Source organism: Suricata suricatta, chromosome 8, assembly GCF_006229205.1.
Source record: "Suricata suricatta isolate VVHF042 chromosome 8, meerkat_22Aug2017_6uvM2_HiC, whole genome shotgun sequence".
NCBI classification, from domain to species: Eukaryota; Metazoa; Chordata; class Mammalia; order Carnivora; family Herpestidae; genus Suricata; species Suricata suricatta.
In genome coordinates this window covers 120,263,292-120,284,435 of record NC_043707.1, presented here as the reverse complement: position 1 = coordinate 120,284,435, position 21,144 = coordinate 120,263,292, and the positions used below count along the sequence as shown (strand labels likewise).

At 53.0% G+C, this 21,144-nt stretch overlaps 2 long non-coding RNA genes across 3 annotated transcripts; one reads left to right on the top strand and one right to left on the bottom strand.

Annotated features, from left to right (window-relative positions):
* The first annotated feature begins 1,381 nt into the window (after positions 1-1,381).
* On the top strand, positions 1,382-11,374 carry LOC115299713. 2 transcript variants are annotated; one of them, XR_003912293.1, is made up of 8 exons: positions 1,382-1,424; positions 2,037-2,085; positions 3,730-3,777; positions 4,615-4,787; positions 6,877-7,018; positions 9,282-9,471; positions 10,846-10,958; positions 11,161-11,374. It is a non-coding gene; the product is annotated as an uncharacterized LOC115299713 (long non-coding RNA). The 2 variants fall into 2 exon arrangements; XR_003912294.1 differs by lacking the exon at positions 4,615-4,787.
* LOC115299714 lies at positions 1,436-2,258 on the bottom strand. Its single transcript, XR_003912295.1, has 2 exons — positions 2,010-2,258; positions 1,436-1,592 (listed from the first exon to the last, which is right to left on the bottom strand). It is a non-coding gene; the product is annotated as an uncharacterized LOC115299714 (long non-coding RNA).
* Positions 11,375-21,144: the final 9,770 nt, after the last annotated feature.

The window sequence follows — 21,144 nt, the reverse complement described above, 5'->3', positions numbered from 1 at the left end:
TCAGTCAGTTCTCTGGCAGGCAGGCAGCTCCCGGCTGATCTTGAGGGACGGGACTATTGCAAATCCGAGGGGGAGCCTGAGTCAACCCGCCTGGTGTAGTAGAAGAAATACCACACCCAGAGCCAGAGGATCAAGGCACAGTTCTGCCTCTTCAACTTTCTGTGTGGCTTTGGGTGAGTCCCTCAACCTCTCTGACCCTCTGTTTCCTCATTAGTAAAATGGGGCTGTTGTAAAGATTAGACAAGTTAATCGCTGTAGGACTGGAAGCACTGTACACAGTGTGGGGGGCATGATGAACAGAGGATGAGGCAAGACTCAAAGGCCATGGAGTGTGGCCAAAGGCCTTCAGGTGGACATGGATGGAGGAGCTGCTGGTGGTTCTGGGGAAGCCTCGGAGGCTTCCTGGAGGCGGTGTGGAGATGGCAGGTGCTCGCGGGCAGGGCAGCGGGAAGCTGAAACCCCTTACTAGTCCCAGCACCCCAGTACTCCCAGAGCCCTCCCCATGGAAGGCCACCCCAAGATTCCCAGGAGGTGCAGCCTTAGGGCTGGCTGAGTGACCAAGCCCTGTGAATCTCATTATTAGGAGGAAACGGGGAGGCAGGGCTGGGCCCATTCCGTCAGCTCCCGGCGTGGGGGGATGGGACGGACAGCACCACCTCTCCGACAGACATCCTCAGTCACTTCACAAATATTTACTGTGCCCTAGAGGTGCCAGGCTGGCCATACCGCAGGGCAGCCCAGTATAGAGGGTCGCCGGGGGTGGTTCAAACTCACTCAGGGCATGTGGATGACGGCACGTCACGACAGGGGAGTGTGGGTGTGATGAGCACACCCCTGGAAGTCAAGGCGGGCTTCCCTGGGGAGGTGATGTTGGGGATGAGAGCATGGAGGATGAGAAGGAGCTGAGCTCTTCTTAGCTGGGGAAGAGAATTCTGTTCTAGCTATTTATCGCTGCAAAACAAATGACCATAACACTTAGCGGCTTAAGTGTTGCCATTTCGTGGGTCAGGAATTTGAGAAAGGCTCAGATGGGCCACTCGATGTCAGCTGGGAGGGAGGCTCGCTTCCAGGATGGCATCGTGCCCCCACTGGCCCGCATCCTGGTGCCCTGGGCTCTCCTCTCTCCCGAGGCCCCTTCTCCCCCAGAACCTGCCCACCTGCCTGCGCTTCCTCCCAGGACGGCGGCATCCGATGGACGGGGTCTCATGCGGAGGCTCGGGGCTCCAAGAGATCAAGGCAGAAGCTGCCAGACCCTTTACAGGGTAGGCTCTAAACTGGCCCGATGTCCCCTGGGCCATACTCCGCGGTCGAAGCAGGGACAGCCTGCACGTTCCGGGAGGAGCACAGCGCCCCCCTTCCTGCTGGTAGGACATGAGAAGCAGAGAATACCGTGTGTGTGTAAACCGGACATTTGAATAGACTATGTAAATACTAGCAACGAGCACAGACCAGGGAACTGTTCTGGACGTGGGGATGGGCAAACCGAGGGGGAACTCCTCCTCAGCGAGAATGTGGCAGGGCCCAGGAGTAGGGAGGAAATCACAGCAGGCTTCCTGGAGGAGACTCAAGCTGGGTCTTGACAAATAGATGGGCTGTGGAGAGAAGCACCAGGGCATTCTCAGCCTAGGAAGCAGACTGAACAAAGGACTGGTGGATGGGGAAGCTGAGGGAGGGGTCCCGGGGCCATGGTCACTTGGAGCACTGGACCGGAAGGGGAATGAATGGTCAGAGCCGTGGCTGCAACACAGGTGGGGGCTGGTGGGGCAAAGAGGCAGAGCCTCAAATACCAGGTTAACATCTCGAAGCGGGAGCCCTGGGGTCTTGAAACAGAGGAAGGTCCACACTGAACACGTAGATGAGGCTAGGGCGGGGTTGGGAGGCACCTCAGGGAGGGGGGACCTGGGGAGGAGGCATTTCATTAGGCAAGGACAGAGATGAGATGGGAGCCTGGACCAGGGTGCAGACAGCAGAATGTGGAGGAGGGCAGACAATAATAAGACAATAGCTACCGTTAATCGAGAATTTCTCCCACTCAGGCACTTTGTACTGTGTGATCATATGTGGTCTTTACAACCACTCCACGAGGTAGGTAGTCTTGCTCTCCACAATTTGCAGGCATATTTCTGAGGCTCAGAGAGGTAAAGGAACTTGCCCGAGATCACACAGAAAGCAGGAGAGCTGAGATTCCCGAGACTGGGCCTGGTACCATCCAGTGCCCGTGCTTCTGATCTCTGTGCTCCTGGGGAAGAACCGGCTCAACGATTGTGACTATGGGGGGGAGGGGGAGTTGGGAGGACATGAGAGAAAAAGGCGGACCTGGTACCCGTACCATGGTTTCTACTCTGGTTACTGGGAGGCGGCCTGGAACTTTCCCAAGACCAAGGACCCAGGAATTGTGACCTCGGGTGGGCAGTCTCCTGGAGAGGGGGTGGAGGTAAGTGTCGGGGGAGTTAGCTTTGATGGGTGGGTTCAAGGGACATGTGACATATGGCGGAGGGGAAGGGGAGAGGCTCCAGAAGGCAGCTGTAATGTGGGAGAGTGCCAACCGGGGTGGGGGGGGTTGGGCTGGACTCTGAGGGGGTTCAGAGATGGCAAGCAGCTTACCCAAGGTCACACAGAGAGTGAAGAGAAAGCTGAGCCTGATCCCCAGTCCCGGCTCCAGGGAGGGACACCTGACCGTATACCCTGTGCCATCTATAGTTGTGAAAAATACAGGCGCTGGAGTCTAAAAGGCTGTGTTCAAATCCCAGCTCTATCACTGAGCCACTGGACCAGCTACACTCCCTCTCTGAGCTTCAGTTTTACATCTGTAAAATGGCGGGGGCAGGGATATATTACCTTTATCATAGGAATATGGTGGAAACTAAATGAGATGATACTAAGTGCTGAGTACAGTCCTGGCACATTGTCAACATTTAACAGTGGTTGCGTGCTCTTGCCGTCGCCATCGGTTCCCTCTCCTTAATTATCACAGCATTCAGGGGAAACAGGTAGACTCGAGCCAGATTGGTTGGAGTCCCAACACCATCACTTACCAACTGGATGACCTTGGGCGGGTTACTTAACCTCTCTTTGCCTTGGCTTTCTCATCTACACAATGGGCATAAGGTTGATACTGACTTTTTTTAGAGTTGTTGGGAAGAGTGGCTGTGTTAATATTTGTAGAGTGTTTTCAACACTGCCTGGCACATGAGGTGCTGTGTCACTGTCTGATCCGGTCATCCTCGCTGCTGTCACCACCACCTCTGCCACCATTATCACCGTCACCGCCACCGCCCCCCACCACTGCTGCCGTTATCCTCACCACCCTCATCGGTCCTGAATCAGTGAAGAGCAGATTGCCTTTGTTCCCAGCCTCCCCACACCCCACTCTTTCTCAAAGAGCGGCCCCTCCCTCTTCCTTACTGTTGCACCCACCCTGACCTGCCCTGCCCCCAGCCTGGCCCTCAGGATGAACCTTTGTGGATGTGTAAGGAACAGAGGAAATGTGGCGTTTTGGACGGGAGCTGCTGTGTAGAAGAGGAGCATGGAAGCCCTGCGGCCAGTTCCCTTGGAGGAAGGGAGGGAGTCAGGGAGCCAAAGCTTATCCAGGTCACCAGGCTGGTCAGGGCCGAGGGGTAGAGAGCTAGAATGTGTGGGGTCCCATTAGGTTGTGGGTACCCCATATAAATTACTACATTTATTCCTTCCAGCCTCCCATAAGGTGAATAGTATATTTCCATTTCACAGATGAGAAAACTAAGGCTTAAAGAGGTGAGAGGACTTGTCCAAGGCCAGGTAAGTCAGCAGCAGAGCTGGGATCTGAGACAGCTTTGTCTGATTTGAGGTACCTGGGATCCCTAATCGGGTCCTTTCTGCAACACCCCTACTGGGCTCTCCCTGGACCTCTCCCGCTTCCAGAGACCCCTTTGGGGCACTGACCTGACTCTGGGTTTGATATTAGAGACAGGGAGAGTTTCCTCTCTTGGGAAATTACCCTTTTAAGGTGGGGATTGCCTGGCTTAGAAGATTCCCAGTGGGGCTGAGATGCATCGGGTTCAAGGTTGTAGCCTCAAAAGTCCCAAATCTTCCTTCCAGCCCCCTGTTCACAACTTTGGGACCTGGATTCCACCTTTTGCTTTCTCTGGACCTCAGTTTCTCTCTCTGTACAATTAGCGGGACTTGGACTGGAGAGTCTTTATTTTAACAATAAAGTAACAGTGGGTGTTTACTGAGCACACGCTGTGAGCTTGCCCAGCACTGGGCCCTCTGCGTGGGTTCTTATACTTTCTCTTCCCAAGGCATAGATTTATTATCCCATTTTATTTATTTTTATTTTTATTAAAAAATATTTTTAATGTTTATTTTTGAAAGACAGGGAGAAACAGAGCACGAGTGGGGGAGGGGCAGAGAGAAGGAGCCACAGAATCCGAAGCAGGCTCCAGGCTCTGAGCTGTCAGCATAGAGCCTGATGCGGACCCCAAACCCACGAACCATGAGATTGCGACCTGAGCTGGTCAGCGTTTAATCAACTGAGCCACCCAGGCGCCCCTATCATCCCATTTTATAGATGAGGAAACTGATCCCAGAAAGGTTGAGTGACTTGACTCCAAAGCTTGTCCCTTTTGTCACCAGCAGCCCCTTCCCCTGCTGGGATGGAACCCTCAACGTCCACCTAACGATGGTCATCTCCTCTCTGTCCATGTGAACACTGAGAGCTATCTGTCCATGGGTGTAGAATAAAAGAGAGAAGGAATAAGCTCACTGGGTTGCCAAGGAGTCGGGGAGGCCACTGCAGGAGGGACTGGGTAGGTGTTCTCAATATCTTGTGTTGGCTGTGGGGCAGCCTCCCCCCACCCGCAATCCATCCTCCCCTACCCCCATCTTGGAGGACTGTTAGCAATGCCATGGCCACGCTCACCTTCCGTCCCTCAGGCTTGTTCAAGTCAACATATAACACAGTCGGAGCTGGTGTCCTGGACACATCTGCTTGGACAGTGACTCAGGGGCGAGGACCAGATCGTGAACCCCACTCCCGCCGAGTCACCTGTTTGCAGCTGGGAGTCAGGGGGCTCTGTCCCCTTAAGCCTCATCCTCAGAGTTGGGACTGTCACCTCCTAGTTATTCATCCTGTCATTGCTGGCAAGGGGGTGGGTGACTGAGAGAGGGGCTCAGTTAGGGGAGGGGAGGCTGGCTGTGTTCCAACTGGGGTCCCCAATCTGTCACTTGGGGGACCTTGTGCAAGCCACTGCTCGCCTCCGAGCCGCTCAGTCGACTTCACGGGGTAGTGGGTGCGTGCCTGCTTGGGGCTTTTGGGAGGGCTCAGTGGGATGACGGCTGTGAGCACTTTGCTCATCACCCTGCACGTCACAAGTGTCAGCTCACAGGAATTCTTTTTTTAAATGTTGATTTATTTTTGAGAAAGAGAGCACAAGCTGGGAGGAGTGAGAGATAGAGAGAGGGGACAGAGGATCTGCAGTGGGCTCTGACAGCAGAGAGCCTGATGGGGGGCTCGAACTGTCAGCCGGCTGAGATCAAGACCGGAACTCAGTGGATTGAGCTTCCCAGGCGCCCCAGCTCCCAGCATGACTGGCAGCCAACCTACCAACCGCGAGGCCTGGGGCAGGTTCAAGGGGAAAGGGGTGGAACCACATCACTGGACCCTGATTGGTGCCAGGTGCTGGGTGGGCGGGGCTTGGTTCACAACCCGGTGAAATGGATACTGGGGGGGCAGGAGAGCGAAGGATACTGGGGAGGGAGGTAAGTGAATCCCAGGGATCTCCAGGAACCAAGGGGTGAAGGGAATTATGTGTAACCTCAGTAGAGCTCTGACTCCATGTTGAATGCTCCACCCCATGGGCCAGACCCCTCACAACCAGCCTGTGTGCATGTGTGTGGGAAGGGCGAGGGGGATTACTGTTGTCATTCCATTTTCCAAATGAGGGCACTTGTCCAGGCCATGGCTGCTCAGGGTCAGAACCAAGATTTGAACTCTGACACATGACTCTAGAGCCTGTGCCCCTGTCCACCCCTCCAGGCCTCTCACCAGTGACCCCCTCCCACCTCCTGGAGCTCACAGGCTGTTCGGGGAGCAGCCAGTGAGGCCCTGAGGCAGGACTTAAATCCTCATCTGTCTGAACGAGAGCAGAGCCCTTAACCCCACTGATGCCAGCCCCCAGAATAAGGCTGGGCAGGTCGCAGCCTGAGCCCAAGGCCATGCAAAGCTGGCCCTTGTCTGGCCACCTGGCGTTTTCCTGGGCTGGGCCACCCAGTCGCTTTTTGTCCACTGCCCCAGTGCAATGCTGGACACGGGCACAGCTCTGGGGTCAGAGACCAGCACGAGCCTAGATGAGCTCCCGGAGCCCCGCACACAGGGCCAGGGTCCCCTCTTGGTGGGGTCACCCACATGTGACCGAATGTGCCCCACAAGCCCGTCTGGTTGGAGGAAACGGGTCCGTCTGCCGGACTGCAGGGAGGACATCTCCCCGATGCACGTGGGACGCCCAGCCCGGGCCTGGCCCTCCCCCTGGGGCTGGACTCTCTACCCTCTCACAGCCTTGTTCTCTCCTTTGCTCCTGGCCTCCTGGGGGCTTGGGCTTCACATTTGCCTGAACGTCAAAGTGAGGCGGGTCTCAGGCTGCCGGCGTGGTCCGGGATGCAGGGGCAACCAGAGTGGGTCTGTTCCTCCCCACTCTCCCCTGCGGCCATCTCCCTTCCATTTTCATTTCCCCTGGGGCTAGGGGGTCTTTCGGACCTTCCTGCACCCTCTGTCTGGAACTTGTTTCTAACACTTTCATCCCCCTTCTCTGGGCCCTCACGGTCATCAGGGCCCCGCCCCCATCGCAGCGATCTGGACCTTGTGTGTTAACTGCTGGTCCACACATCTGTCTCCTCCAGGATGCTGGGGACATTCTGAGGGCTGAGACCGTTGGTTCGCAATCCCAGACACCAGCCTAGGACCTGGGAGCCAGGAAGATGAATGCATGGATGAAAAGAGCTATGGTGGCTGTCTTCAAGTAAATATTTCATGAATGAATAGGTGACAATGATTATTCTTTCAAATATTCGAAAAGCTACCTTGGGAAAAGGGGTTTCAGCCTATGTAGCCTTGGGAGTTGTGTCCAGTACAGAAGAGCAAGGCCACAGGTTACAGCTTTCAGTTTAATCTAAGGAAAGGCTTTCTTTTTAAAAAAGTTTTTAATGTTTTTATTTGTTTTTGAGAGAGATCGAAAGAGCATGGGCAGGGAAGGTGCAAGGAGAGAGAGAGGCACAGAATTCGAAGCAGGTGCCAGGCTCTGAGTTGTCAGCACAGAGCTCGATGTGGGGCTTGAATTCACAGATCTGAGCCAAAGTCTGTTGCTTAACCAACTGAGCCATCCAGGCGCCCCTAAGGAAAGGCTTTCTAACAGAGCTGTCTCTGTGTGGTGGGTGACTCGGGGAGAGTTCCCCATCACAGGAGGTATCCAAGCAGAGGCCTGATAGCAAGGCCTGATGATGGCGTCCTCAGAGGTGTTTCCGTGTACTGTATTCCGTGTCTTTCAGGTATTGGACTTGGCAATCTAGAGTCCTAGGTTGTGTTGGTGGGTGTGTGTGGGGTGCTGGCTCACTTCGAAGGTAAGGTAGACCCTGGTGGGGAAAAGGCCCGGGAGAACATCTTGGAGGAAGCCACAGAGAGTTGCAGGGCTCCCCTTTCCTGGAGAGTTCAGATATCTGGCCTCCCAAGGCTGAGGTGAAGGTGGGGCTGGGACCAGGGCTGTCACACCTCTGGATTGGGAAGGGAAGGAAGGCGGGGTGCAGCAGGGCCCAAGGGAAAGACGGCCTGGATCCAGGCACTTAGCCTGTGGTCAGAGAAGTCCTGCATCCAAGTCCCAACCAGTCCTGGCGCCACCCTGGCTGGTGCCCTAGGGCTCATCACTCAGCATTTCCCTGAGCCTGAGCTGCCTGATCTGTCAAAGGGGATCCAGATTCAGTGGGTCCCCAGGAGTCAGGCGTACCAGCTGGTGCTGTGTGTCCTTAGGCAGGTTGCTTAACCTCTCTGGGCCTTTACTTCTTTGTCTAGAAAGAGGAGATAATGGCAATCACCCTCTCCAATCCCCAAGGGCATCTAGAAGCCAAGTCATATCTGTGAATGGGATGTCCTTCATTCATTCAGCAAATCTTTGCTGGGTCCTAGGGGCTTTGAGAACTCTCAACTATCACCTACAGCTATTGTGTTTGTTTATACATGTTGAGGTGACTTCACTTTGCCTCCCAGTGCAGTGAGTCTGGGACTCCTGCCCCCGTTCCACAGCAGAGTCCTCCCCTCTGGGACCTGAACAATTGGGACTCCCACTCTGAGAGGGGACACAGCCTCTGGGGCACAGGGTCCTGTGTGCTGCTCAGGCACTGCAGGCTGGGATCCTCATTAAATTCTTCACTCTCGTCTCTGCATTTCAAGAGGCCTCAGGAAAACTGTATTTCATGAATGAAACATCAAAATATTTATGAGAAATCACCAACTGAGATTCTGTTTTCCATCCAGTTCTGGTTTTCTGGATGAGCTGATGGGGGTGTCAGAGGGACCCAGGTTCCTCTGGATGCTTCCCTTGGGCCCCACTGGGCACAGCCCACATGCCACCTGCCTGCCGTAGGGAGGAGGGGGAATGAATGTAAGAGTCATGAATGTAAGAGTCACCTTTCTCTGGACACCTGCTGTGGTGGCTCACTGAGCCTCCAGGGCTGGCTGGGATCAGCCTGCTTTTCCGAGTGCAGCAGTATTACAGAGGAAGTGGGGTGGGTGCTGGGAGGGGCCAGGGCAGGGAGGGGGTGGGTGTGGGTGCTGGGGGCCACAGGGCAGGGAGGGGACAGGGAGGAGGAAAGGGCCCTGAGCAAAAGGAATTCACACAAGTAATTTGCCTTATCTCTCTCTCCCTGTTTCTCTTTCTTCTCCCTCCTTCCTGTCTCTGACTCTCTCTCTCTCTCCCTCCTCCTCCTCCTTCCCTCTCTCTCTTCCCCACTGGTTTCTGGCCTCTCTCCCAGCTCCTTTCCGCTGCCTGGGCGCCAGGCCCTTCTCTGGCCCGCAGCTCAGCGGCTGGCTGCTCTTGAGGTGTCGGTTTCCCTCCGGCCCAGGCACAGAAGCCAGATTGGAGCCCCTGAATGTGGAGAAGAGGGGGGCTCAGAGCGGGTGGGGGGGGCCCAGCAGGAGGGTCTGGGCTTGATCCTGGAGGGAAGGTTTGATTTTCAAAGCTTAGGCAGGCTGAATGTTTTACTTTTAGATGCTTTCTTGTTCCCTTTCACTGCTTGGCACCTCCCTCCCTTCCCAGGTCATTAAAAGATATTCCATCAAGAGCAAAGAGGTGATGGACCAATTGTGAGCTTCAGACCCCACCCATGTCGTCGTATTTAGTCCTCTGGAGACCTGTGAGTGCAGGTCACTGTTCCCATTTACTGCCAAGAGGACCGAAGATCAGGGGCGGCTTGTGAATTTTTTGCAGGCACAAGTTCATTACCCTAGTAAGTGCCCTAGACTTGCCTGTTCCCCAGCCCTTCCTCATTCCCCTCTAGCCCTTGACAGCTCTGGATCAGCTCTGTATTTTGTGATTTTTAAAGACAGTGTTAATTTGCGAAGCAAGCTAGGGGAGGCCCCAGGGGGACCGGCCAGAGGCAGGAAAGGAAGCCTGTCCCTGCCATGGTCACTGCCTGAAGGTGGTCGTGACCAGTGCTGGGGTCATGACCTGCCTGAGGAGGAAAGTCAAGACACAGAGCTGACCCCTGACTTCCCGGGGCTTAGCCAGAGCTGCTTCTGGCTTCCCGGAGGGCAATCAAAGTCCTGAACCTGCTCTTACCCAGACAGCCCTGGCGGCTCCCTTTCCTGAGAGCAGGAACTCTCTGGACCGCTCAGTGATTCTCCTCCTCAGAATGAGACACAACAGGGATTGGACTCAGGCCCCCTCAACCCTGACCGCAGAAGCCAGCGTTCTTTGGCAGCCTCTATAAAAAAAGAAAAAAAAGCTAAAACTCTATGCCCGTGGGTCGCAGGAATGTGGGGGCAGGATGCTTACGGACGGGAGGGATCGGACTACAAAGACTAGAGAGGAACAAACCAGTTTGTGCCAAGATGGACCCCAGTGCCAGCCTTTGACTGACTTTCCCCTCATTATACTATGACGAATCATGCTCAGGGGTAAGATTTCATTGTCAATTAGACATGCGATGTGTGAAGAAGCATGATTTGTACAGGTGCCAACACGTCCCTTTTCCCACCCAAGTTTTCTTCTCTCTTTTTTTTTTTAACATTTATTTATTTGGAGAGAGAAAGAGAGAGCGAGAGCGAGTACAACAATGGGAGGCGCAGAGAGAGAGGGAGACGCAGAATCCGAAGCAGGCTCTGGGCTCCGAGCTGTCAGCACAGAGCCTGACATGGGGCCCGACTCCCTGGACCGTAAGATCATGACCTGAGCTGAAGTCAGACGCTTAACCAACTGAGCCACCCAGGAGCCCCATCCCACCCAGGTTTCTTTAAGAAACTCTCCCTGACCTCTCCTCGGGGAGTCAGCTTGAGGATTCTTGCTCTTGTGCTGCCTCCCTTGTGCCCGTTTAACCTCCTGTCAATGTCTACTGCTTGAGAGCCCAAGGGCCTGGTTCGGAATAGGCAGTCATGGCATCTTCGGGCTGCTCCTGGTCCAGCCCCATGTGAGGCAGAACCCGCTTCCACACCCGTGGACGAGCCCAGGCCTCACCGCCACAGGCCTGGAGGCTCCTGGCGGGCTGACAGTGGTTCATTCTCCATAGGGATGCCTGGTGGCTGCCCCGGGGACTGCAGGGAAGGGGTTGATGGGGGGCAGTCCGCGTCCTCCAGTGGAACTCTGTCAACCCCACCTTCCCCAGAGCCTCCCTCCGGATCTCGTTGGGCAAGTCCATCCAAAGGAAATCAGGCTAAATAAGACCTGTCACGTGGGTCATCACTGTAAGCAGAAAGAGTTGCGGGGGAGCCAGAAAAAGTAAGACATGGTTTTCTTGACATAAGAAAAGTCATTTTAGGCCCTGGGGCATCTTGGGAAGGAACGTAAGAACAAACAGCACTATGGGCCGGGAGATGGTCTAATTAATTACGTCGGGGGCTGCACATTAATGGTGAAACTCTGGGCTCTGATCTGAAAGTGAAGACAGACCCACCGCACATTTGCTGAGTTATCTTTGCAGATCTAAGCTGCGGGACCAACCGAAGCCAGAGAACTGATGGTGCCGCCCTTTGCTGCCCTCATCACTTGGACCCGGGCTGTCCCTTTATGATGACTTCCACCCCAATGCCATGCCGAATTTCCCATCCTGCAGCCCCTTCATAAATATGTGTGCACCCTCAGCTTCCTGCTGCCCCCACTTTGCTGTTTGAGGAGTAAACCACCCCCCCTTCCTAGTCTTTGTCTTGTTGTGTCTTTTGGTGCAACACCCACCAAAGAGCGAACCCAGATTTGGGAGCCAGGATCGGGGATCCAAGGCCCAGTGTGTCTAGTCCGGTTCTGGTTGAGTCATGACCAGGTGTGTGGCCTTGGACAATTTCTTGGTTGCTCCGTGCCTCAGTTTCCCCATCTGCAACACGAGGTAATAGTTTCTCAGAGGCTCGTCACGAGCAGTAGGTGAATTCCTGCATGTGACTCACTTAACACCATGCCTTGTGCTGAGGGGGTAAGTGTTCACTCATCAACTGGGGGGGTGGGAGATGTTATTATTTGCCGCTGCTTTTTTCTTTCAGTTTTTGAAATTGTGGTAAAATTGTGTGTGATGTACCATCCCCAAATACCTCAATTTGGCAAATTGGTTGTTTTGAATTAAAGTTACTTAAGAAACAGCCAGCACAAGGAGGACCCTCTGACCTCCACTGTCCCCCCGAAAGCAGGAAATAAATCTCCCATGTGAAAGGTGCCATCTTTGCTCCAGGGTGTGTGGGGAGTCCTTCCAGCCAGAGATGGGGAATTTAAGGCCGAGAGGCTGTATCAACTTACCTTGTTACTTCCTTACTAATCTCTACCCCGGACCCGAACCTCTTTACCTTGTCCAATCTTACAAATTTATTGTTTCTTCATGTAAAAAGTTATACAAACTGCCTGTTTTAATCGCTTCTTTGAGCTACATATATATATATATACACACACACACATTTTAAAATGTTGATTTATTTTTGAGAGAGACAGTGAGCAGGAGAGGGGCAAAGGCGGGGGGCAGAGGATCCAAAGTGGGCTCCATGCTGACAGCAGCGAGCCTGATGCAGGGCTTGAACCCATGAACCACGAGATCACGACCAGAGCCAAAGGCAGACGCTTAACCGACTAGACCACCCAGGTGCCACATACTTCCTATTTTTATAGGCTTTAGTATGTACAAAATTAAATATGTTTTTCTCCTGTTAAGCTGTCTTTTTAAAAAAAACTTTTAAAAATAAGTTTATTTATTTTGAGAGAGAGAGAGAGATAGTGCAAGCAGAGGAGGGGCAGAGAGGGAGGGAGACAGAGAGCATCCCAAGCAGGCTCTGCCCTGTCAGTGCAGAGCCCGACATGGGGCCTGAACTCACGAACCATGAGATCATGACCTGAGCCGAAATCAAGAGTCAGATGCCTACCCTGTTGAGCCACCCAGGTGCCCCTCCTGTTAATCTGTCTTATATCCATTTGGTTCATAGACCAGCTAAGAAAGAACCTAGAAGGGAAAAACTTCCCTCCCCTACAGCACATACTTTTGCATCTCGATCATTTTTAAGCATACAGTTCGGTGGTGTTAAATACATTCTTAATTTTGTGCGACCATCACCGCCGTCCGGTAAGCCATTCATTAGACAGATGCTCGATCCCCGTTACACAGCATCTCTCCATTCCCCCTCCCTCCGGCCCCTGGCGGCCCCGTTCTCCCCTCCGTCTCTGTGACTGTGACTAATCTCAGTACCTTATCTAAGTGGAACCGTTCAGTATTGTCTTTGTGTGACTGGCTTCCTTCACTTAGCATGTCTTCAAGGTCCATCCATGTTGTGGCGTGTGTCACATGTCAGAACTTCCTTCCTTCTGATGCTGAGTAGTAGTGCGTTGTGGGTGTGCCCCACGTCTTGTTCATCCTCTCCTTGTGAACCATGCTGCTCGGAACACGCGTGTGTGATCTCTCTTCCAGACCCCGCTTTTGGTTCTTTTGTGGCATTGCTTCCGGAAGCATGGGTTGTAGGATGACAGCTAGGAGAAGGAGGCGTGAGAGCCTCTGGTTTTCATCTCTAACACGGCTAATTTAGGGCTTGGAGCAGGAGAGGACATCACCATCTGGAGGGAGAGACTCCGTTCTTTGCATCCGATGGAGACACCCTGAAATATTCCCATTAGCATCTGGGGAGCAGAGAGTGAAGACGGTGCCATATGGGGCCCCCAGAGATAAGACAAGGAGGTGGAGGGGCATCCAAGAACGGCAGCAGCAGGGGTGAGGCAGCAGGCAAGCGGGGCAGGGAGGCCTCATCCAGGTCCCCTACACCTACCCTACATCTGCCTGGGGCAGATCTCAGAACCTGGGACACTGGAAAGATCATTGGTGTCCAGCATGTCCCTCTTTTACAGACGAGGCCCTCTGGTATGCAGGGTTTTCCCATGTCACTAAAATAACTCAATTCTGGCACTATCTACCTGGACATGATGTCAGATCGCACAGGTTAAGGGCTCAGACCCACAAGACCCCACTCTGCCCCCCCCCCCCATCAGATGTCAACTGCAAGTCCAAGAGGTTACCTATGCTACTGACTGACTGGCTACAGATCAGAGGTTCCCAAGACTCCCTCTTCGAGTTCCAATAATTTGCTAGAGCTGCCCACAGATCTCTGAGAAACATTTTCCTTACTAGATTGCGGGATGGTTATAAAGGGCTAAGACTTAGGACCTGGCCAGAGGGAAGGGATGCCTGGGGCAAGGTATGTGGGCAGAGGTGCCATTACCCAGGCGCACTTGATGAACTCATTGGCCCTTGGCCATGGAACTGACTCCCCAGGCCCCTCTCCCCTCCATGGAGGTTTGCAGAAAAAGGACTGGAAGTTCCAACCCTCTAATCACAAGATTGGCTCTCCGGGCAAGCAGCCCTGTCCTTAGGTTCACCTAGGGGCTTTCTGAAAGTGAACTCATAACAACAAAAACCTTGAGTTGCTTTCAACAGAGGAAATTCCAAAGGTGTTTGCAAGCGCTGAGCTGAAGCAGTGGATAAAGACCAAAAATATATTTCTTATCAGTCACAGCCTCTCGGGCCCCAAGAGAGGAAGACCCTTAGTCCAAGGTTATACAGCAAGTGGTTGTCCAGGCTGGGCCGAGTCCCCAAGTTTCCTGACTCTTGTCCGTGTTCTTGTCCTTCAGAGTCCTGGAGAGGAAGCTGAGTAAGGCAGGGCTGACCCGCATGGCTCCTCAGAGGCCATCGGCCCAGGGCTCTGTGGGTGGAGTTACCTTCCAAACTGGGGCCTGTCCAGCTGGGTGGGTGGATTGCACCCCCCTGCCCCCCTGCCCCCAGCCCCTCCTGGCCCTGTGACAATGAAGTTGAAGCCCAGAGGAGGGCCTGGCTGGCTTCAGGTGACACACCAGGGAAATAGCGGTGCAGGGACTTAAGTCAAGGACTCTTGTCTCCAAGCTCAGCCAGCATCCCTGACCTGAGCCTTTCATTTAAAATCTCACCTACAGCTTTGGCACAAAAGCCAACTTTATTACAGCTTTTGTGTCTTGCACAAACAGTGCCCACACACCTATCGTCTTGTAATTATTCTCATATTCCCTTTGTCTCTGGGGCCTCAAGACTCCTCTAGACTCGTACCGCCTCTCCTTTCACTGCCAAGCTCCCCACGGTGGCCGCAGTGTGGCATGGAGTGCCTGCGCTATTTATTTCCTAATAAAAAGACAGCCTGGGTGACCCCTGGGAGATTAAGACAGAGATTTACTATGAGATGATTAACCGTAAAACCACAGGTTGAATCAACGTCAGACAGGAGGAAGGGAGGAAGAGGAAGGGAAAGAAGAGGGAGATGAGGAGGGGCAGGAGATGCTACTTTGCACTAGTGACCAGGGTTCCATTGCCCCCAGGCTTCTGCCCAGAGAAGCCTGGAATGGGCGGGTGGGAGGGGGGCTGGGGCCTGACTCTGGCCCTTCTACTGTCTGAACCTCAGTGTCTCCATGTATCTAATGCAGAGACGGGGCTACGGGCTTCTTGTCAACCTGGAAGATCATGGTCTCTGGCACCGGCTGGGCTGGGGCTTGGAGTCCAGGGTTGCTGTGTCCTGGGGTGGCCTCAGGCGGGTCCCTTCTCCAAGGTCAGTTTTCTCCGCATGGAGATAATAGTAATAAAGATTATGATGCTGATGTTGATGGATCATGGCGATGGTCATGATGTGACAGCTAACATGTACTGACTTCAGTACTCTTATAAAAACATCACTTGCTTCAAGACTTTCACATGCGCTGAGTTGTTGAATCACACCTCCGTCTTGCCCAGGAGGAGAGCAGATGGTCCGGCTTTCTGGTGGGTTGTCTCCTGCTTCCTCAGCCTGTGGGGCCTCAGTGGACGTCTTCACTATTCAGTGGCCCCAGCCGCCCCCTGTCCGATGAGATTGAGTCACAGGGCTGGGGGCAACGGCTCTTCCAGAATTGTCTATTGCTTGAGAAACCACGTCAATGCCATGTACTAGCTAATTCTGTTTAATTTAGACTCCTCTTTCCTTCTTTGCAGCCAATCTCATTACCAGCTGCTCGTAATTTTTATTTCATTTTAAAATAATTTTTTAAATGTTTATGTATTTTTGAAAGAGAGAGACAGAGCATGTGCAGGGGAGGGGCAGAGAGAGAAAGAGACACAGAATCTGAAACAGGTTCCGGACTCTGAGCTGTCAGCACATAGCCTGACACGGGGCTCGAACTTACACACAGTGAGATGGTGATCTGAGCCAGAGCTGGAAGCTTAACTGACTGAGCCCCGCAGTGGCCCCCAACCAATCATTCTTTATGTTAACCTTTCCTGATAAAATTACTGTGATCCTATTTTCTGTCTAGATCCTGACTGATACAGAATTGGTCCTGGAACTGGTCCCAGGATATAGGCCAGGAGAGATGGTATTTTCTTTTTAACACCCTTTAAAAATCTAAAAGCCATTTTTAGCTTGTGGGTCATGCAAAGAGAGGCCATGAGCCAGACTTGGCTCGTGGGTCACTGCTTGCCGATCCCTGTACTGGAGTGACCGTCTGTCAGCTGCAGAGGAGGGCAGACTCAGACCTTTAAAATTGTTTTTTTTAATGTTTATTTATTTTTGAGAGAGAGAGAGAGAGAGAGAGAGAGAGAGCGCAAGCAGAAGAGGGGTAGAGAGATGGAATCACAGAATCTGAAGCAGGTTCCAGGCTCTGAGCTGTCAGCACAGAACCCAAGGCGGGGCTCAAACCCAGGAGCCGTGAGATCACCACCTGAGCTGACATCAGATGCTCTACCGAATGAGCCACCCAGGTGCCCCAGACCCAGACCTTTTAGAGATGACCAAATACTGGCTATGAATTGATAGAACATCCTGGGGACCCAACATGCCACTGCGGCCCACTGAAGTGAGATCTCCAATGGCCAGGGGATAGATGGAATCTTATTCCAAGTTCATCTTGCAGTGAACCAGGTCCATTATCTCCTTAGTTCTGAAAGTCCAATTGGAATAGGCATGTATGACAGCAGGCAGATTCCCTACTTTGTCCCTTGGCCCAGGAAGGGTGAAGTAGAAGTCCCTGGAACTTGCCCTCCCTAGAAAGGTGGTAAACCCATGTGATAATAATTCCTTGTAAGTGTATGTTTGTGTGTGTTTGCGTGGAGGGCGGATTATAAGGATTAATGCCGCCACTGAAACTTGAGAGAAACAAAAGTGCTTCTAAATGGGCATGTTAGCTAATCTGATGAACTTTGTTCAGAAGTCAGATGGGTCTTGGAGAGTGACTGGATTCTTGTAAACGGTGAGGTAGTTATTCCAATGGCAGCTCTCTCTCCACATGTATTATTTTCACTGGAACAAGTCAACATGGCCCCTGGAAATGGGACCTTGCTGGTGTCTTTTCCTCTAAACCAATTTTCTAGGGACCACCAGAAATAGTTTTCTGTGACCTGCTAGGGCCAACTATATGTGGTCAGAATCTTACCTAAGGGGCACGCTAAGTGTCCTGCGTGGCTCATGATGTAGTTTGGGCTGTCTTGACGTTCTGCAGAACAGCACACTGGCCCAATGCCAGCCAACAACAGGGTTATCCATATGGCTGCCTGTTTCGAGTGGGAACCTAGGAAGTCTGCAGTCATTCCAGGCCGAGTGCGACCTGCTCCATCCCTTCGGCTTTATCATACAACGGATCCAATGATACTTAAAGAGTCTGTGGCAAGAGGGATGCTATTTGGAGCCTGTGGCCAGCACCAATTGGAGACCTGACAAAGTAGACAGTTAGACATGAGCTGAAGGTGAGGACAGTGACAAAAAGGTTGCACAGTAGAAGCCCAGAGGCACAACATCACACATTAGAAGGCTGGGGGCAACCACATTGTGACTTTGTGGCTCCCCAACGCCTTCAACATCTTGGCCTTGGGGCCTGCAGCACCCTGGGGCTAATAGGGAGCCACTAGTACAGACCATGGCTCTCCTCATCGTAAACCCTAGATTCATTTGAATACATTTGCATTGCGGTGTTAGCTCCACTCTGATGGGGGAAGGCTGCCTGACAGCTCTGGTCCCAGTACAAACCTTGTAAAGTCAAAGACTCCTCTGCCCCCAACCGCGGGAGGAGGACCCCAAATGATTGGAAGCGGCCTCGTTTAGAGACTACTTCATGACCCAAGACACCCCTTTCCTCACATGAAAAGAAAGGACCCCTGCAGCCTCAGGGCACTGGCTACCTCTGAGCCTGCCCACTCTGCCTTCTTGAGAGCAGACTGTCCTCAGTGACCTGCTCTGTGCTGGCTGCTCTCCAGCTGGCTATCTTCATTCCAGCGCAGATCCTCAAGTAAATCTTTCTTGGGGAATCCAAGAACTGGGCCCCCCATCCAGGGGCATCTGAGACCCACAGGTGACTCTCCCCCCAGAGTTTCTGCTGATTTAATGGGTGAGTCAGGGTGGCATCTTCCTCTCTCTTCCCTGGTCAAGGACAGCAGGACGGGGAGCTGGAACACCGTCCAGGCACAGCTGAAGTAAGACACCTCAGAAGAGAAACCACGACCTCTGATGTTATTAGGGTCTCTGTTCTTTGCAGTGAGCTGCACTCAGCTTCATTTTCTTTTTCCTTTTTTTTTTTAATTTTTATAGTTTATTTTTGAGACAGAGAGAGGCAGAGCATGAGCAGGGGAGGGGCAGAGAGAGAGGGAGATACAGAATCCGAAGCAGGCTCCAGGCTCTGAGCTGCCAGCACAGAGCCCGATGCGGAGCTCGAACCCACAGACCGTGAGATCATGACCTGAATTTTAGTCAGACGCTTAACCAACTGAACCACGGCGCCTCCAGCTTCATTTTCAACCCGTGTCGCTTGATGAAATGCAAGCGCATACCCCCCCCCCCGCCCTACCCCACCCCACCACAGCTGGTCCCCGGCCCCGAGGACCAGGAGCCTGCGGGTCTGTGTTCCCACTTTTCCTGCTCAGCCCTGGAGCAGGGATGGGGACAGAGGGCACTAAACGTGCCGGAACTCCAGCTCTGTTCTCTCGGCTGGTGACAAGACAGATGACGGAGGCGGGCTGCCTCAGTTTCCCTAAGATGGCAAAGATGGAACAGCTCAGAAAGGCCACGGTCAGACACACACCATAGGCTTTCTGACTGCCTTGCTGTCCTAGAGACCACCCGTCCCACCCCTGCCTCCTTCCGCCTCCACATCATCAATGTATTCAGGACCAACGGACCCCATATGCCCGTCCCTGCCCTCTACTTTCACCTGAGCTGGGACAGGCCATGCACAGCCAGGCTCTGGGGTCTCTGCCCGCCGTGAACGGAGAGGTCATCCACAGAGGAGGGAGGCCCCTGGCTTCAGAGCAGGGCATCCTGAATCCAGCCCTGGGCAGCTCCAGAGTTCTGGTGAAGGGTGGGACTTGGGGGCACCTCGGGCCCAGGGAGGCGGGGGCTGCTGTCTTAAAGCTACCTCTGTCTTTGGCGATACTTTATTTAAGAAGGCTTGGGGGTGATGATGGACGTTTCTGGGGTGTCCTGTGCCTACATCAGGCCATGGTGGCTCATGGGTGCGATCTTGACTCTACCTCGTCCAAGTTGTGTAACCTCAGCCCTGTGACTTTATCTCTCTGACCCTTAACATCATTATCTGTCAAATGGGTCTAGCAACGCCTACTTTGCAGGGTGTTGTAAGGTGTGCAATGGGATCGTGTTGGTCGAGGGCCCAGGCCCTTGGTGGTCACTGGAGGATGGCCGGTCACAGCCACTGTGGCCTTGACTGCAGCCACCTCCAGGGCCACCCAGAGTCCACTGGGCAGGAGTGGTGGAGTTCACTGGCAAAGGGACCGGAAGTATGGTTGTGAAGATGCAGGTAATACTCGCCTTTCTGGAAGGTTCCTGACCAGTCCTGACATCCCCACAGTGATGAATATGCATGACACCTGTTTATGATTATGCGGGGGGGGGGCGGGGGAGAGCACACAGCTTGGTGGGGGAGGACACAAGTCACAGAGCAGGCTTTTAACTAGTATTGTTTGCTTTGAGAGGATTCTGAAAGTAATGCCTAGCGCTCGTGGAAAACACAAAAAATGTAAAGAAGAAAGTAGCGGTTTCCCATAATCCCATTGCTCAGAGATGATTGCTGGTTTTATGATGGTGTATTTCAAGTTTCCTTTTATGTAGATTATTATAAATCAAATTAAGTTTCTGTCGGTCTGTTATCCCAGCTGATGAAAATGCCTCTGAAGGTTTTCACCAAACCTGGAGGCCTTGTTTGAATGATCTGTCTTAGAAGGAATGAGGTCTGGGGGTGCCTGGGTGGCTCTGTAGGTGGAGCATCCGACCCGACTTTGGCTCAGGTCATAATCTCACGGGTCCGGAGTTTGAGCCCTGTGTTGGGCTCTGTGCTGACAGGTCAGAGCCTGGAGCCTGTTTTGGATTCTGTGTCTCCCTCTCTCTCTGCCCTTCCCCTGCTCACACTCTGTCTCTCTTTCTCAAAAACAAATAAACATAAAAAAAAAATAAAAGCAATGAGGTCTTTTCAAAATTCATGGGTCAGGGGTTAGAGGAACCCCTCAAAGCCATTGACAGGTACAAGCAGTGTGATTGAAACTGGGGGGACCTGTGGGGCTGAGTCTGTGGTGGACGCTCTACACACGCCCCTCCTCCTGACCTCCTCCCAACCCCCTCCCATCCCGAATCACAGGGCCGGGTGCGCTGACTTGAGGTGCTCTTCTCCCCCGGGCCCCTCCACCAGCTGCTGGGAGGCTGATCCAATCACAGGTGCGTATTCGCCAGAATGCTGCTGACATGTCTGTGCCCGCATCTGTGCCCGTGCGTGTGTTTCACTGGTGTCGGTCTTTTTTTTTTTTTAAGTTTATTTATTTATTTTGAGAGAGAGAGGGAGAGAGAATGAGCAGGGGAGGGGTAGAGAGAGGGTGACAGAGAATGCCAAGCAGGGCTTGAACTCATGAACTGTGAGATCATGACCTGGGCTGAAATCAAGAGTCAGTAGCTTAACCCACTGAGCCACCCATGCGCCCCTGAACTTTTTTTTCATAAGGAGTGGCCCACATTTTTCAGCATGTGCAGGAAATGAGGTCGGCATCTGAGGTACTGGCCACAGGCAGGAGGGTCAAGGGCCCTAAGTGACAATGAACTTGTGTCACACACACATCACATGCCACACTCTGTCCCAGACGTAGGTGCTACTGTCTTCATCCCTGTTCTACAGGTGAGAAAACTGAGGCCCAGAGAGGTTAAATGGCTTCTCCAAGGCACACAGCCAGGGAGTAGCCGAGCTGGGGTTTGAACCTGGGCTCCCTGGCTGCAGCCACACCCTATGTGCTATATGCCTGCGGCATACCAGGAACTTTTTGATACACAGCATCCTTTTATTCTTCACAGACTTACTATGAAACAAACAGTTGATGAAAAGCATAAAAATCCTAACATGCCCAGCACCTGGTTACTTTGTAAATCAGGAGGGAACAAGGGAATATTAGGACATAAGAGCCCCCGAAGCAGAT